General features: G+C 43.8%; 1 protein-coding gene and 1 long non-coding RNA gene across 12 annotated transcripts in view; one reads left to right on the top strand and one right to left on the bottom strand.

Moving 5' to 3' along the window:
* The window catches only part of LOC141086461 (uncharacterized), a 31,792-nt gene extending 17,256 nt beyond the window's left edge, over window positions 1–14,536 (top strand). The window contains exon 3 of the long non-coding RNA XR_012231593.1: window positions 12,729–14,536. This is a non-coding gene — a long non-coding RNA (uncharacterized lncRNA). The remainder of the gene's footprint in view (window positions 1–12,728) is intronic.
* The window catches only part of FBXO47 (F-box protein 47), a 293,552-nt gene that overhangs the window by 205,657 nt on the left and 69,158 nt on the right, over window positions 1–18,737 (bottom strand). The gene's annotated exons all lie outside the window — the stretch shown is intronic.

The following is an 18,737-nucleotide window of genomic DNA, read 5'->3' on the forward strand; positions in this document are numbered from 1 at the left end:
ACTCACGTATGCAGAAAAAAAACTGACTCCTTCCCAGGAAAAACGCGCATTTTTTTGCGCAATTTTTGCACGATTTTTGTGTGTTTTTTTTATGCGTTTTTTACAGGAGCATCCTCCTGCTCATGTGAAGTACAGTATTCAGATGTATAGGACATCTTGTTCTCCAGACTCCATTTTTGTGCTTGCGACGCCATTTTGTTGTTTAGGAGTTAAATTTTGGAACTTAACTAGATGAAAGTTCACGGTTGTTATGAAACCAGACTGTTCCAGCTTGTACAAGATATGAGACCCTGAAGAATGTGTTATTTTCTACGTCACGCAGCTAGGGACATAGAATCATAGAATCGTAGAGTTGGAAGGGACCTCCTGGGCCATCTGGTCCAACCCCCTGCTCAAAGCAGGATTCGCTAAATCATCCCAGTTAGATGTCTGTCCAGCCTCTGTTTGAAGACTTCCATTGAAGGAGAACTCACCACTTCTCGTGGCAGCCTGTTCCACTCATTGATCACTCTAACTGTCAAAAAGTTTTTTCTAATATCTAATCTGTGTCTCCTCCCATTCAGCTTCATCCCATTGCTTCTAGTCTTTCCTTGTGCAAATGAGAATAAAGTTGATCCTTCTACAATGTGACAGCCCTTTAGATATTTGTAGACAGCTATTAAGTCTCCTCTCAGTCTTCTCTTTTGCAAACTAAACATTCCCAAATCCTGCAACCTTTCCTCATAAGACAGGGTTTGCAGACCGGTCACCATTCTGGTCGCTCTTTTCTGAACTTGCTCCAGTTTGTTGATGTCTTTTTTAAAATGTGGTGCCCAAAATTGGACACAATATTCCAGATGAGGTCTGACCAAAGAGGAGTAGAGGGAAATAATTACTTCACGTGATCTAGACTGTATGCTTCTGTTAATACATCCTAGAATTGCATTTGCCTTTTTTGCTGCTGCATCACACTGTTGACTCATATTCAGTCTGTGATCTATTTGTATACCCAAGTCTTTTTCACATGTGCTGTCACTTAGCCCTATTCCTCCCATTCTATATATGCTTTTTTCATTTTTATTGCCCAGATGTAGTACTTTGCATTTCTCCCTGTTAAAAACCATTCTGTTAGTTGCTGCCCACTTCTCCAGTTTATTTAAATCTTTTTGAATCCTCTCTCTCTCTTCTCTAGTATTAGCTATCCCTCCTAGCTTTGTGTCATCAGCAAATTTAATCAGTTTACCCTCAATTCCTTCATCTAAATCGTTGATAAAGATGTTGAACAATACAGGGCCCAGGACAGAGCCCTGTGGTACCCCACTTGAGACATTCTTCCAACTGGATGTGCAGCCATTTACGACCACTCTTTGGGTCCGATCACTAAGCCAGTTATGAATCCAACTAACAGTTGCCTTGTCCATTCCATACTTAGTCATTTTTTCAATAAGGATTGTATGAGAGACTTTGTCAAATGCTTTGCTGAAGTCAAGATATACTATATCTACAGCATTTCCTTGATCCACCCAATCAGTAATACCATCATAGAAGGAAATTAAATTAGTCTGACATGACTTATTAGTTACAAACCCATGCTGACTCTGTTTAATCACTTCATTCTTATCCAGGTATTGACATACATGTTGTTTAATAATTTGTTCAAAGATCTTTCCTGGTATAGAAGTCAGACTCACCGGCCTATAGTTGCCTGGGTCCACCTTCTTCCCCTTTTTGAAGATAGGAACAACATTTGCTCTTCTCCAGTCTTCTGGCACTTCTCCTGTTCTCCAAGAATTTTCAAAGATTATGGAGAGGGGTTCAAAAATTTCTTCTGCTATCTCCTTCAGTACTCTGGGGTGCAATTCATCTGGACCTGGAGACTTGAATACATTTAGGTTAGCTAAGTGTTTCCTCACTATCTTTATGTTTATAGATATCCTGGATTCTTCTATTCCCTTAATAGGACAGTGAATAACAGTTGATGTTACATTTCCTTTCTGAGAGAAAACAGATGCAAAATAGGAATTTAAAAGTTCAGCCTTCTCAACATCCTGTCTTACCATTTCATCATTTTCATCCTGTAAAAATCCTATAGCATCTTTGACTTTTCTTTTACTTTTGACATATCCCCAAAATCCTTTATTATTGCTTTTGACATCTCTTGCAAGCCTCAATTCATTTTCAGCTTTAGATAATCTGATTTGTGCCTTGCAGGTTCTGCAGACAGCATTATATTCTTCTTTAGATATGCCTCCTTCTTTCCATTTTATAAACATTTTTTGCTTCCTTTTTAGCATGTGCTTAAGTTCTGTGTTCATCCATCCTGGTTTCCTTAAATGCTTCCTATTCTTCCCTCTTTTCGGAATAGTTAACAACTGTGCTTTGAGAATCTCATTTTTCAAGATTTCCCATCCTTCCTGGACATTTTTGTCTTTAAGGATATCCAGCCATTGGATCCCTCCAATTCTCTTTCTGAATCCCTTAAAATCTGCCTTTCTGAAATCTAACCTTGACGTCTGAGTCTTCACAGGTCTTCCGCCTCTAGTTATCCAAAATTCTAAAATAGCATGGTCGCTACCTCCTAGGGTCCCAGCCACTTTTACCTCCTCAACCATTTCCTCCCTGTTTATAAGGATTAGATCCAAGGTAGCAGTTCCCCTTGTTTTCTCCTTTACCTTTTGGAAGATAAAGTTGTCAGCAAGAGAGGATAAGAATTTCCTTGACCTGTTAGTTTTGCCTGAGAGAGATTCCCAACAAATGTCTGGATAGTTGAAATCTCCCATGACAACTATGTCATATTTTTTGGAGAACTTGGCCATTTGATGCATAAAGAGTTCATCCATATCTTCAGCTTGCACAGGCGGCCTGTAGTAAATGCCTACAATGGTGTCCTTTCCATTGTTCTGTCCTTGTATTCTTACCCAAACAGTTTCCACAGAACTCCCAGTCTCTGAAGCTTCAATCTCTGTGCAGATATACGCATTTCTAACATACAATGCGACACCCCCTCCTCGTTTATCAAGTCTGTTTCTTGCAAATAAGTTGTATCCTTCTAGTCTTGTATTCCAATCATGTGTATTGTCCCACCAAGTTTCAGTGATTCCAATGACATCATATTTCTTTTCCTGTGTTAGTAGTTCCAATTCTCCTTGTTTGTTGCCCATGCTTTGTGCATTAGTATAGAAACATTTTAGTTTGTGATTGGTTTCTCCTTCTCCAATATTTTTTTTAATTAGATTCTTTCGTCTTTGTTCTTCCTTTCCACTTCTAATAGCAGAGTTCTCAGTAGCATTTGTCAGGTGTATGGCTTTTTCTGGTCTTTTGCTTCCCTTCCCATGTTGTTCTAGTTTAAAGCTCTCCTTACAAGTGTAGCAAGGCGACTTCCAAATACCTGCTTTCCAGTCTTCGTAAGGTGCACCCCATCTCTAGCAAGTAGTCCATCGTATAAGTAGTTCACTCCGTGATCCAGAAATCCAAATCGTTGCTGACGGCACCATCGACATAGCCAGTTGTTCACCTGCAGAATCTTATTCCACCTCCTTGTTCCATGGCCATCCACTGGGAGGATGGAAGAGAAGACCACCTGCGCTCCCAGTTCTTTCACTTTCTTGCCTAAGTCTTCAAAGTCTCTGCAGATGGTTTCCAGGTCGTTTCTTGCGGTGTCATTTGTCCCCACATGTAGTAGCAGGAATGGGTAGTCATCTGTAGGTCTGAAGAGTCCTGATATCCTGTCAGACACATCTTTAATTTTTGCACCTGGAAGACAGCACATTTCTCTTGAAGTTATATCCGGTCTGCAGATAGCGGCCTCTGTTCCTCTCAACAGGGAATCCCCCATGACCACCACTCTCCGTTTCTTCTTCACAACATTTTTCTTTCTCCATCCAGGAGGACTCTGAAGGCGTACAAGGTTGCTGTTTGTTGGCAAAGTCTTATCCTGATGTATTTCTTCATCATTTTCCTGCGTGAGAGCCTGGTACTGGTTTCTGAGCAGTATGGGTGCTGACTGCCTCCTGATCCTCCTGCTTCTCTGGGTCACATGTCTCCATTCCTCTGTTTCTTCAGGTGCACTTCGAATTTCTTCTCTTTCTGTAACATGAAGAGATAATTCTGCTCTGTCCAAGAACTCTTCACCTTCCTTAATGATCTTCAACGTAGCTAACCTCTCTTCGAGATTTTGCAACTTTTCCTCCAACAGGGTCACAAGCTTGCATTTGTGGCATGTGAAGTTTGGCTTTTCCACTGGTAAATCTGTGAACATGTAGCAAGAAATGCAGCTCACCAAATGGCTCCTGGCCTCTTCCATCTTGAGATTTCTTAAAAAGATGAAAGATGAGCCAAAATTCGCGCGCCGACAGGCGCGCGGTTTCTCCGATTTCCTCTTTTCAGCTGCAACGGCCAAAACCCAGTGATCGTTGAGCTCGCGGAGACTCTTCACTTATCCCAGAAGGCACTTGGAATATGCAAATGATCTCCTCAAGACTCTTCCCCTGGTTTCTCCGATTTCCTCTTTTCAGCTGCAACGGCCAAAACCCAGTGATCGTTGAGCTCGCGGAGACTCTTCACTTATCCCAGAAGGCACTTGGAATATGCAAATGATCTCCTCAAGACTCTTCCCCTGGTTTCTCCGATTTCCTCTTTTCAGCTGCAACGGCCAAAACCCAGTGATCGTTGAGCTCGCGGAGACTCTTCACTTATCCCAGAAGGCACTTGGAATATGCAAATGATCTCCTCAAGACTCTTCCCCTGGTTTCTCCGATTTCCTCTTTTCAGCTGCAACGGCCAAAACCCAGTGATCGTTGAGCTCGCGGAGACTCTTCACTTATCCCAGAAGGCACTTGGAATATGCAAATGATCTCCTCAAGACTCTTCCCCTGGTTTCTCCGATTTCCTCTTTTCAGCTGCAACGGCCAAAACCCAGTGATCGTTGAGCTCGCGGAGACTCTTCACTTATCCCAGAAGGCACTTGGAATATGCAAATGATCTCCTCAAGACTCTTCCCCTGGTTTCTCCGATTTCCTCTTTTCAGCTGCAACGGCCAAAACCCAGTGATCGTTGAGCTCGCGGAGACTCTTCACTTATCCCAGAAGGCACTTGGAATATGCAAATGATCTCCTCAAGACTCTTCCCCTGGTTTCTCCGATTTCCTCTTTTCAGCTGCAACGGCCAAAACCCAGTGATCGTTGAGCTCGCGGAGACTCTTCACTTATCCCAGAAGGCACTTGGAATATGCAAATGATCTCCTCAAGACTCTTCCCCTGGTTTCTCCGATTTCCTCTTTTCAGCTGCAACGGCCAAAACCCAGTGATCGTTGAGCTCGCGGAGACTCTTCACTTATCCCAGAAGGCACTTGGAATATGCAAATGATCTCCTCAAGACTCTTCCCCTGGTTTCTCCGATTTCCTCTTTTCAGCTGCAACGGCCAAAACCCAGTGATCGTTGAGCTCGCGGAGACTCTTCACTTATCCCAGAAGGCACTTGGAATATGCAAATGATCTCCTCAAGACTCTTCCCCTGGTTTCTCCGATTTCCTCTTTTCAGCTGCAACGGCCAAAACCCAGTGATCGTTGAGCTCGCGGAGACTCTTCACTTATCCCAGAAGGCACTTGGAATATGCAAATGATCTCCTCAAGACTCTTCCCCTGGTTTCTCCGATTTCCTCTTTTCAGCTGCAACGGCCAAAACCCAGTGATCGTTGAGCTCGCGGAGACTCTTCACTTATCCCAGAAGGCACTTGGAATATGCAAATGATCTCCTCAAGACTCTTCCCCTGGTTTCTCCGATTTCCTCTTTTCAGCTGCAACGGCCAAAACCCAGTGATCGTTGAGCTCGCGGAGACTCTTCACTTATCCCAGAAGGCACTTGGAATATGCAAATGATCTCCTCAAGACTCTTCCCCTGGTTTCTCCGATTTCCTCTTTTCAGCTGCAACGGCCAAAACCCAGTGATCGTTGAGCTCGCGGAGACTCTTCACTTATCCCAGAAGGCACTTGGAATATGCAAATGATCTCCTCAAGACTCTTCCCCTGGTTTCTCCGATTTCCTCTTTTCAGCTGCAACGGCCAAAACCCAGTGATCGTTGAGCTCGCGGAGACTCTTCACTTATCCCAGAAGGCACTTGGAATATGCAAATGATCTCCTCAAGACTCTTCCCCTGGTTTCTCCGATTTCCTCTTTTCAGCTGCAACGGCCAAAACCCAGTGATCGTTGAGCTCGCGGAGACTCTTCACTTATCCCAGAAGGCACTTGGAATATGCAAATGATCTCCTCAAGACTCTTCCCCTGGTTTCTCCGATTTCCTCTTTTCAGCTGCAACGGCCAAAACCCAGTGATCGTTGAGCTCGCGGAGACTCTTCACTTATCCCAGAAGGCACTTGGAATATGCAAATGATCTCCTCAAGACTCTTCCCCTGGTTTCTCCGATTTCCTCTTTTCAGCTGCAACGGCCAAAACCCAGTGATCGTTGAGCTCGCGGAGACTCTTCACTTATCCCAGAAGGCACTTGGAATATGCAAATGATCTCCTCAAGACTCTTCCCCTGGTTTCTCCGATTTCCTCTTTTCAGCTGCAACGGCCAAAACCCAGTGATCGTTGAGCTCGCGGAGACTCTTCACTTATCCCAGAAGGCACTTGGAATATGCAAATGATCTCCTCAAGACTCTTCCCCTGGTTTCGATATTCCGATTTTCTTGCAATACTATTGGCTTATAAAGTAAATGTATTACGATAATGTTATTTGTAGCTATGTACTTTGCATAATTAATCAAAATACAATAAAAAGAGGTGACAATAATAAACGGGCTTAGTGATCTGCCTTGATCCTCCCATACAGAGACTCCCATCTCCGTCTGGTCATTCCCAGTTGCTAGCAACGCCCCGTGGATTAATTTGGAAATCACTTGGTCAACCGTGAAAGGTTAATTTAGCCCTCCCTCAAAAGCTACCTCAACAGTTTGGCACCCAACGTGGTTGCCCCCGAATAGGGACGCCTCTGCCCCCCGGAGGACAACAAGACAAAGGACCCTCGGACCCATGACAACCACGGTAAGTTGGCAGTTATACTGTTCAGACTGACCGTTGGTGTGGTTTTCCTGTGCTTGTTGCTGCAAAGAGGATCTGAGGTTTGTCCTTGATGGTGGGGTGATTCTTTGGTGGAATCATATAGAGGTGCAGTCCCGTTGGGGGCCCAGTGCTCGAACCATACCTCATAAGGGATGGACACGCTGGATTGCCCAGTGATTGTGACTCTCTTTATAGTCAAAATATCCTGAAATCCTGATCACTGTTAGAGTCAGGCGTGGTGAGGTGATCGAAGATTGGGTAGGATACGTAACTCAGGTGTATATGTACATATATATATATATATATATATATATATATATATATATATATATATATATATATATATATAAAACCAGAGGTGTCCGGAGGGATAGTCTGAGACGCCCTCCTCCTTTCACTGCGTACCGCTTTGAATTTTGGGTATCCCAGAGGGGGATTGACCCTGTGGAGCAGACTGAACGGCCGCTCCAGTACTGTGCACAACTGAAGTAAGGATATTTAGCTCTAAAGGTGAGAATCCGTGAAGGAAAAGAAGAATTTTGTGGCTTGGCACATTAATTGTGTGACGAAGGTGTTAGGAAGAACAGAGGAAGTGAATTCTGATTGTTTCTGTTACTACTATGTTCAAGAAGGAAAAATTGTCCATTATTATGGCAAGGACTGGATGTTCTGTGGTACAAGAAAGTGACTGTGGTGTAAGAAAGTGATTGATTAAGAAGGAACTGAGATTGAGACTAATGTGTCAAGCAGACAAACAGTTAAAACTGATGATTTAAAACAAGAGGTCTCCCTGCTAGATAAGGTCCCTCCCCAGGAAATCAAGCCTCTCCTCCGGACTGTAAGCTCTGTGCCCCTTAACCCCAGGGCACCAATATATCCTGGACTACCAAAACTCAGTACGCCCCCACCCTATGATCCTGCTGGGTGGATTTGAGCCGTATGCGGAGTTACTAATCCTCAGTGGAGAGAGGTCTGTTACAATTGTGGAGCGAGGAGACCCAGAGTCGCAGCCCCCACCTTTCCCTTGCTAAACACTGACGGTACCTATTATCAGCCACTGCCAGCCTTAGTCCCTGCTATGCCTAGTATTGCTAGCTATGAGTACCCACCCCCTCCCACTTTAGTCACTCGGTCAGACACAGGATACACAGAGGAGATAGAAGATTTCCAGGAAATGTATTCCAATGTTATTCCTGGATCCCACCGTCATGATGTGCTCTTTAGGATAGGGAAAGGGAATCTCACGAAACAGCACATTGGGGCCATAGTAAATGCTGCAAACAATCAACTCCACCATGCTGGAGGACTGGCCGCAAAAATTTCACAGAAAGGCAGACCCATGATACAGGAAGAATCTGATTCGTATATACAAACGTATGGCCAGGTAGAAACAGGACAGGTCGCAGCAACCAGAGCAGGACAGCTGCCGTGTCAACATGTAATACATGCAGTGGGACCACGATATGATACATTTCTAGGTCCCAACAATTGCTTACTGAGGCTGTCCAGAATGCAGTGGCCATACCATTAATCTCTGCCGATATCTTTCAATATTTCAGGAAGGATGCCGCCATGGTTATAGTATCAGCAATAGAGCGGTGTATACAGGAAAACCCCATAAAATTGGAGGAGGTCCGATTTGTCCTCGACAGCCGGCTAACGGCCCATCAGACAATACAATCTTTAACTGTAACAGAGCCTCCTGCCCCGCTTCCACAGCAGATGCCTCTTGTGCCCGTACTACCGCTACCTCCTCCCCCCGTGTCAGTAATATCCGAATTTGAAGAGGATAATGTGGAAACTACTCCTGACAGGTCAAAGTATACCCCCTTTACCCCATCCCAAATAGACACCCTTTGCAATCAATTGCTCGATCCAGAGACTTCTCCCATGGCCTTCTACAGGCAAATGGCAGCAAATCAAGAGATTTATTCCAATCCGGACGATGCATTAAAAGTAGAAAAAAAAGTTTCCAAAAGAAATAAACAAGCTCTGTATCAGCAGGGAAAGAAAAAAAAAAAAAAAAAAAAGCAAACCAGCAGCTGTCCCAGCATCCCCCACTGCCCCCACCACAGCTGCAGGCACATAGCTCTTCCTTATCAGTGGCACACAGCAAACTCAGCTCCCGCACTCCAACCATACACAAATTCAGCTCCCTACTCCAATATCTCTCCCAATCCTATGACTGGGAACCTTACTCCCCAGATCCGCTGTGCCAATTCTCGTCTGCAATGCTGGCGCTGTGGCCAACTCGGTCACTTTCAGAGAGATTGTCATATGCCCGTTGATAGATGCTACCCTCAAGTTTCTTTTTCCAATCTTATCCTACATACTGGGAATTCTAAAGGATACCTCAGTTACGGACAGCCCCAAAATCCTGATAATTGTCCATACTGAAGGGGTGGCCAACCAGAGTCTGCTATCACAATGTCCTCCACCAAACCTGGGGCATGCTCATCTGTCATGCTCCCTGTAGGGGACACTCTTGTTAAGTTCATGGTAGACACTGGGGCGGCCAATTCTATAATCAAGTCATAAGATGTACCTACGGATATCCCTATTCAATTCTCAGATCAAGAGCTTGTTTTAATCGGAGTAGATGGCAGACCCAATAAACATACTCTTACAAAACCCATCCCGGTGGGACCCTTCCCCGAGGTTACTGCTCAGTTTGTAATCTCTCCCACATGTCCAGTAAATTTACTAGGGGCAGATTTATTATCACAGTTCCGCTCCAGAATAACCAGTTTGCAAAAAATATGAGCAAGTGTCTCTTGCCCTGGCAGTAAAACCACCCCCAGGTCACACTATTTCAGTATGTGGATGATTTTTTGTTGTGTGCACGAACGGAGCAGGAAGCCATTGCTGCCACTGTTAGCCTCCTCAAGCATCTTGGGTCACTGTCTCCTTCATGGTGTCAGACACCTCACAGAAGAAAGAAAAATAGCTGTCAGCTCACTTCCTTTCCCAAAAGATGAAGCTGAACTCCAGCGTTTTCTTGGACTATGTATTTATTGTTGTCAGTGGATACCGGATGCATCCCGCATAATGCAACCCCTTTACAATGCCTTAAAAGATGGTATAATGAACTATAAGGAAAGATGGCAGTGATGAGGATTATCTCCAATATGATTGTTCCCAATTTGTGACTGAAGGAACAGCTACTCTATCAAATGTCAGTAAAAATCCATTTCCAAATCCTGATCTGGTGTTATACAAGGATGGTTCAAGATATGCTGATGACTTTGGTAGATTCCATAAAGGATATGCTGTTACCACAGAGGACACTGCAGTGCACGCAGCTGCGCTCCCGCCCTGACAGTCAGCACAAGAAGCAGAACTCCAGGCTCTGTCTACTGCATGTACTTTGGCCAAGAACAGACGGGCTAATATATACACGGACTCACGGTATGCATTTGATATTGCTCACGATTTTGGGGCTCTATGGGCCAATCAAGGGTTTATTACTACTGCCGGAACCCCAGTGAAAAATGCTGAAGCTGCTAAAACCCTAATGGACTCGATCAAATGACCTACTCAGGTGGCTATTATCAAAGTTAAGGCGCACAGTCCTAGGAACAGTTCACAGACTGTTGGCAACGCATTTGCGATGCAAGCAAAGTCACTGCTCTTTTACCCATTGAACCAACCATACCAACTATGGTGACCACATGCTCTCAGCATAGAACAGTTACAAGAAGCTTTGACCCTTCAAGAACCTGATGATCTACAAAAGACTGAAGTTTTCTGTCGGACCCCGCGAGACCGCTTAATGACGATGCAGAGAATGTCTCCAAAGGAAGAGATGAAGCAATGGAAGACTGATGGGGCACATATGGATAATGGTCTCTGGAAAAAAGATCAACTCGTGTGTCTCCCTAAGCGGATGTACCCTGCTATTGCCACATGGGCCTACACATTGAGGAAAAATCAGGCCCTCGCACTGGTGCAAAAATTCTACTGGGCCCCAGGAATTTCCACAGTTTTGACAGCGTTTAACGGTGCCTGTAATATCTGTCAGACCTGCAATCCTGGTCAACTTCAATGTGTACCCCCGAAGTATCTTGCTAAGCCCGACTATATTTTCCAAAGGCTCCAGGTGGACCATATCACGTTACCTAAGTCTGGAAGGTACGAATACTGTTTAGTTGTTGTTGACATGTTCTCCAGTTGGCCGGAAGCATTCCCTGTTACCAACATGACTGCAAAAACCACAGCGAAGAAACTGGTGATGGAAGTCATATGCAGGTACGGGGTTCCAGAAGTTGTTGAACATGATCAAGGTCCAGCCTTTTCTTCTCATGTGTACCAAGAAGTTCTGACAATGCTTGGATCCACTTTAGCCCTCCATACTCCGTACCACCCACAATCTAGTGGGAAAGTTGAGAGGCTAAATGGCACACTGAAGGGACAATTGACCAAAATGATGCAGGAGACTACGGCTCCACGGCCACAGCTCCTGCCCATTGTATTATACCACATTCGTACTACCCCTATTGCAAAACATGGCCTGTCCCCATATGAGATATTGTTTGGTGCTAGGCCCCCAGTTGCAAATTTCCAGCCTCAGCAGTTAACAGAAGAAACTGACTGTGTTGTTCAATATGTTATTCAGCTTAGTAAAAATTTTGATAACACCCATGCTCTAGTTTCCTCTTCTTTTCCAGATTCAGCAGAAACCGACACCTGTCATAACCTGAAGACTGGTGATTTTGTAGTCGTGAAAAGGCATGTCAGAAGGCACGGACTAGAACCCTTGTATGACGGTCCCTATCAAGTCCTCCTCATCACCCAACAAGCCAATAGCAAATAAGGGGGCATAATGTTTTGGTTTTTCGTATTTTCCATATTATTATTGGTAACCGCACGGGACAATTCACCCCGTTTTTCAGGGAGACCACATATAGTACAGATGAGTGTGGCCAATAAAGTGGTCAGTTCTATTTTCATTTACCCTATGATTACACAAATATGGGATAAATTGGTTAGGGCCACAGACTATCTAGATGATCAAATTTGGGATATATTGGACATACTTAATACTACTGTTGCTGTCCAAAATCAACTTATCATAGTCACAAATCAACATACTATAGTGCTGGACTACTTAACAGCAGCACAAGGTGGTATGTGTCAGGTTATTGGACCCGCTTGCTGTCATTATATAGATCTTAACAGTACTGTGAAGTTAAAGTTAGAAGATATTCAAAGACTCAGAGATCAATATGATAAAGACGATGATCGTAATAAGGACAATCAGACACATTCTCCTTTCTCAATCCAGCCAATTGGTTTAAGGGAATTGGGGGCTGGATAGCTGGGATCTTGCAAAGATTGTTATACATTGCTGCCTGTATCCTTAAAAAAAGAGAAATTAATCCAGCTCACCGCACTGCCTTGCTGGTAGGATCCAGATCCTGCGCACGGATTTGACTAGGCAGTCAATCAATAATAGGAAAGAAAAAAGAAGTTCCAGCGCCAGGAATGGAAAATTAAAAATCCATTTTATTGTGCCATTGCATATTAAAATTCCAGCAGGTACAGCATATCTGTCGGATGACTACAGAACAACGCGTTTCGACGTCTCAGGTCTTAATCATAAATAATTTTTTTTTTTTTTTTCTTGCCTGTATCCTTGTTGCATATGTGATACTAAAACTTGTTCTTTGGTGTATTTCTGTATGTATTAGGAAATTCTGCACTAGGACAGGTAATGATGATACCAAAGGAGTCGTCGCCCCTGGTCTTCTCTGCACCGATCTCAAAAGGTTACTTGATGAAGATGTAGAAGCCAAGCGCATGGCTACCTTCAAAAGATCTCACCACCATCATCAAAAATTGTTATTCGTAAATTGCAGCATACAGGGTGGATGGGTGCGCCGCAACAGACATGACGGATAACAAGGCATCAGCTATGTGAAGACCTGTACCCCTCAAACTTATGGCTTGGGATAGCACCTCTGATGCTGCATATTAGTTAACAAAATTTATATAGGGGGGATTGTGAAGTACAGTATTCAGATGTACGGGACATCTTGTTCTCCAGACTCCATTTTTGTGCTTGCGACGCCATTTTGTTGTTTACAAGTTAAATTTTGTAACTTAACTAGATGAAAGTTCACGGCTGTTATGAAACCAGACTGTTCCAGCTTGTACAAGATATGAGACCCTGAAGAATGTGCTATTTTCTACGTCACACAGCTAGGGACATATTCCGATTTTCTTGCAATACTATTGGCTTATAAAGTAAATGTATTACAACAATGTTACTGGTTGCTATGTACTTTGCATAATTAAGCAAAATACTATAAAGAGAGGTGACAAAATAAACGGGCTTAGTGATCTGCCTTGATCCTCCCATACAGAGACCCCTGTTATCATGTTCAGGTACCAATAAGTTGAAAAGCCGACCCTTGGGAAATTTACACCCGGGCATCAATTGCACAGTCATAACTCCTATGAGGAGGCAAAGATGCAGACTTACTCTCACTAAATACATCAGAAAAATCAGCCAAATAATCAGGATCATCATGAGACTGGGGAGAGGTGGAGAAAACAGGAGTGTCATTAAGAACACACTGACAACCCCAACTCACCACAGACAAAGATTTCCAATCCAAAACAGGATTATGAATTTGCAACCAAGGAAAACCCAGAACAATAGTATCATGCAAATTGTGCAGCACCAAAAATTTACAATTTTCTTGGTGGTCCGGGGCAACCCGCATTATCACCTGGGTCCAAAACTGGGGTTTATTCTCCGCCAAAGGAGTAGCATCAATACCCCTCAAAGGGATAGGAGTCCGCAGTGGTATCAAGGGAAAACCACAACGTTTAGCAAAGTCCAAATCCATCAGATTCAAAGCTGCTCCTGAATCCACAAAACCCTTAGCGGAAAATGTAGATAAGGAGCAGATCAGAGTAATTGCCAAAAGAAACTTAGGTTGTACACTACCCACAGCAAATGTGTGCGCAAAACGTTTCTCTCGTTTAGGGCAGACAGAAATAGTATGAGAGGCGTCGCCACAGAAAAAACACAGCTTATTACGTCTTCTAAACTCCCGACGTTGCGCCCTAGACAAAACCCTATCACACTGCATGGGTTCAGACGTTTGTTCAAAAGGCGGCAACGCCTCTCGTGTAGTTTTACATTCACGTAAACGCCGATCAACTTGAATGGCTAATGACATAGAATCATCAAGACCAGAGGGAACAGGAAATTGCACCATAACATCTTTTACGGTTTCTGATAAACCCTTCCGAAAGAGAGCTGCTAAGGCACCATCATTCCATGTAGTAAGGACGGCCCACTTTCGAAATTTTTGACAGTATAACTCTGCAGAATCCTGACCGTGGTTCAATGCCAACAATAGGGTTTACTCAGCTTGACCAATAGCATTAGGTTCATCATACAATCATACAACAACAATCATACAACTTAATCTCCATTAAAGAAAAAAAAAATCCTCCTACGGCCCCAGAGAAAAAGAGGAATATATATATATATATAGAATTTTTTATATATATATATATATATATATATATATATATATATATATATATATATATATATATATATATATATATATTCTGACACTTTATTTTTTTTTTTTTTTTACAATTCTCGCCTTCTTTTGAGTACCCTAGAATCTGCGGTTTAGGCTGGTGAGCCACAGAAAACCAGAGAGGTTGGTAACTAAGCAGATTGCAGATCCCTGATCCTATCCACACAACTAGCAGTAGCCGTGGAGCGTACCTAAGATGATTCTAGATGCCTCAACACAGCCGGAGAACTAAATAAGCCTAAAGCAAGAAAGGGGAAATCTAAACTGCCCCAGAGCAGACCCCAAAGGAATAGATAGCCCCCAAACATATTGTCGGTGAGACAAGATGAAGACACAAACGCAGGTAGGAAAATAGGCTGAGCGAACGATGGGGCCCAAACTAATTAGACAGGACAGGAAAGAAAAGACACTGTCTGCAATCACGCAAAAAAACCTGCAAAAAATGCCCAACACGTCTGATAGAAAAAACACTGAAGTCACTAGACTTTGCCCACTATATCAGCACTCTGGTATATTCTGAAAGCATAGCAAAGAGAGGCCAATCTAATAAGCGACAAAAACAAACTGACACAAACAGTAACATAAGGATGGAAATTCAGCACAGCCCCAGCTGGGGCTGGCTTACCACACAAAACTGAAATAAACAAAACCAAATCAAATGTGAACAATAGCAAAAGAACACTTAGCTTGAGCATGCAGGGACTGAGCTGGAAACTAAGACCTCAGGAGGCAGGAAAAAATCACCAGCAGGGATAGAGGGAGTCGGCTGTCTAAAATCCAATCAGAAACTCCAGATGTCCAATCTTCCTCCTCATTATCAGGTGGCAGACCTCTGTTAATTAGATCAGCTCCATTACCTCCTGTAACCACCAGAGGGAGCCCGCAAAGAGAACTCGCGACCCCTCTGTCAATACAACCAGCTCCACTACCTTCACTAGTAACCAGAGGTAGGCCAGAAAGTGAATTCACAACAGACTCCCGTCTCTGTCTGGTTATTCCCAGTTGCTAGCAACGCCCCGTGGATTAATTTGGAAATCACTTGGTCAACCGTGAAGGGTTAATTTAACCCTCCCTCAAAAGCTACCTCAAAACTCATAGATTACAGTTAGAAATGTGGAAATTAATGAGCATGCTGTGTTTTTTTACCGCAATGTGCTTTGTTCGCGGTAAAAAACGCATCAATGTGCACAAAAAGTGCGGAATTCATTAAAATGAATGGGATGCTTCTTGTAAGCTTTTTTTAAGCGTTTTTGCCGGTAAAAACGCTTAAAAAAAGCGAAAAGACGATTACGTGGGTACACAGCCTTAGGGAGTCACCTCTCACTGTTCCACTGCTTTTTTTGCAGATATTGTCTGTCACTTTTTAGCCCATATGTTGCCTACCTGGTTTTCTAATAAAGATTTTCAACTTTTGATATAATACTTTTGTCTTTGGACTTTTTGCATTGCGGTTTCTTTTTGTGGTTTACCCTTTGTTTTTTGAGCAGTGTATGTGACTGACATATTTATATCTATCTATTCTGTGTGTATATCTATTCTAGCTATTCTATTTTGTCACGTCACGCTGTGATTTTACTGTATGAGGTAGATGAATTGCTGGCTTTTGAAATTACATTGGTGTGTAAAAATCGGACAGCAAATGCATGGTCCGAGAGCCATGCAATTTTTTTCTCGCACCCATTGTCTTGCTGCAATTTTTTTCTTAGTCCAATATCAGTTGAGAAAAAACTCGCAGATGAGCTGTAATTCATAGCTTAACATTGGTCAACAATGCAATCTGATTTTTTATCGGCCGTTTTCTTTGCAGATGAGTATGAGCCCTAAGATAATGCGTGCTCCAGCTGCAATCATTTACAACTTCTCAACATTATGACTTTCTCAGGCTTTGTCTCCACGATGAGCTTTTGGAGAGTTATTGATGTTGTGTATTTTTGCTATGTCAAAAATGCAGCGTCTTACAGTTCCATCAAAGTGGATGTGATTTATAGAAATCTAATGCTCATTGTGCTTAGTTTTTGCTCAGCGTAAACTGACCTTCGGTGCGAGCAACATGTCAACTTCTCTTGCAGGTACTGTCACGTCACTGTTGGATTCGAGGCCTGCTGTTCCGGTCACGGCAACTAGGAGGCGCCGGACCGCCACTTCACCGTCAGACTCGGGGACGGCTGTTCCTGCCTCGGCCACTGGGAGGCGCCGTGGTCCGCCCGTGAGTTATGGTGGTGACAGAGAAGTGGCTCCTGCGCAGGCATCTGGTGGGCGCAGGCTCCGCCCCTCTGTCAGTCATCAGGGGGTTACTGCATCACCATCTGGCCTGGTCCTGGGGGCGGCCCTAATGACATCACCAGTCCAGGAACCTGTGAGGGATGACCTGATCCCTCAAATACCTTGGGACTGGTCTTGCAAGCCGCCGGATATATTCTTGGTTCCCCTGTGTGTTACTTAGTGATTGATTTCTGTTTGACTCTGACACCTCTTTTGCCTGGCGATTCTGTACTTCTGCTACTCTCCTGGTTTGTGACCTTGGCCTGGATATTCTGACTCTGCTACTTCCTAATGATTCTGTACCTCTGCTGCCCTCCTGGTTTTTTACTCTGACCTTGGCCTGAATTTGACTTTGCTATTGCCTGCCGTTTTTGTACTTCACTCTGACGACCGTCCTGCTCTGGCCGCTGCTCTTATTCAGACAGCTACCTCCTGGGCTCTGTTGTAAATCCAGATCCCTGTTTAGGGGTAAAGGGTAACAGTGTTCTCGGGGTGTTGCCTGGCTGCAGCCCGGAACCGCAGACGGACGTTACATTATATCCGGCCAATAAAATTAACTGCTTCTTGTGTATATACCCAACATATACAAAAGCAGTCTCCCTGAACTTTTTTTTTTCCCTTCTTCTGACTGAGCTGATTTTTAGTCTGATCACCTGTTGCATTGCCCAGCCTGGAAGATCACTCTCATTTTCCTGGACAACTATGCGGCAGTCGAGTCTTCAGGGAGAGAGCTGCACCTCAGAGATCCATGCTCCTGGCACGTCGGCCTCTGGGCAACTACTCTGGCTATGGTTGCCCAGAGGTTCAGGTATTGCCCGCAGATGCGGCTAAAGTTTTATTACCCATTTCAGTTTCATGTGGTCAGAAAACGCTGTGTTTAAACGCATATGTGGATAGTGGCTCTGAAGGAAATTTTATGGATTCCTTGACTGCTAGGAATCTGGGTGTAACACTACTAAAACTTAACGCCCCTATTAAAACCACGGCTATTAATGGCACATCCATTATTCAGGAGGGGGTTAAGTTTGTTACTGCCAAGGTTGCCATGTCTGTGGGAGCCTTACACACTGAGCTTGTGTCATTTTTTGTGATGGACAATTTAACCTCTGCAGTTATTCTAGGTATGCCATGGTTACGCCAGCACAATCCTGTTATCGACTGGCACTTGGGTGACGTTGTACGCTGGAGCCCACAGTGTCAGAAAAATTGCATATCCTTGGCAGTAAACCAAGTTAAGGTTAAAACCCCCTCATACCGTTTGCTTTCAGAGATTTTAAGGATGTATTTTCTATTGTAGAATCTGAAAAGCTACCTCCTCACAGAGAGTATGATTGCCCTATTGATCTAATTCCGGATGCCCGTCTCCCTATGGGAAGAATATTTAATCTCTCTGGCCCAGAGCGTCAGGCCATGAATGACTATATTGCAGATAGCCTAAGAAAAGGGTTTATCAGACCGTCCATTTCTTCAGTTGGGGCCGGGTTCTTCTTTGTGTTGAAGAAAGATGGTGGTCTCACACCCTGCATTGATTATCGGGAGTTGAATGCAATCACTATAAAAAAACAGTATCCGCTTCGACTCATCCCTGATCTTTTTAATCAGCTAACAGGAGCCCGTTGGTTTACTAAACTTGACCTCCGGGGGGCATATAATCTGGTCCGCATAAGAAAGGGAGATGAGTGGAAAACGGCCTTCAATACACCCCTTGGCCATTTTGAGTACCTGGTAATGCCGTTCGGACTCAGCAACGCACCTGCCGTATTTCAGCACTTTGTTAATGATATTTTCAGAGACATTTGTGGGGTGTATGTCGTGGTGTATTTAGATGACATTCTGATTTACTCTGCTGACCCTGTGACACACTCAACACGT

The sequence above is a fragment of the Dendrobates tinctorius genome, unplaced genomic scaffold (assembly GCF_039654945.1).
Source record: "Dendrobates tinctorius isolate UK_male_01 unplaced genomic scaffold, ASM3965494v1 ptg000032l, whole genome shotgun sequence".
Lineage (NCBI taxonomy): Eukaryota > Metazoa > Chordata > Amphibia > Anura > Dendrobatidae > Dendrobates > Dendrobates tinctorius.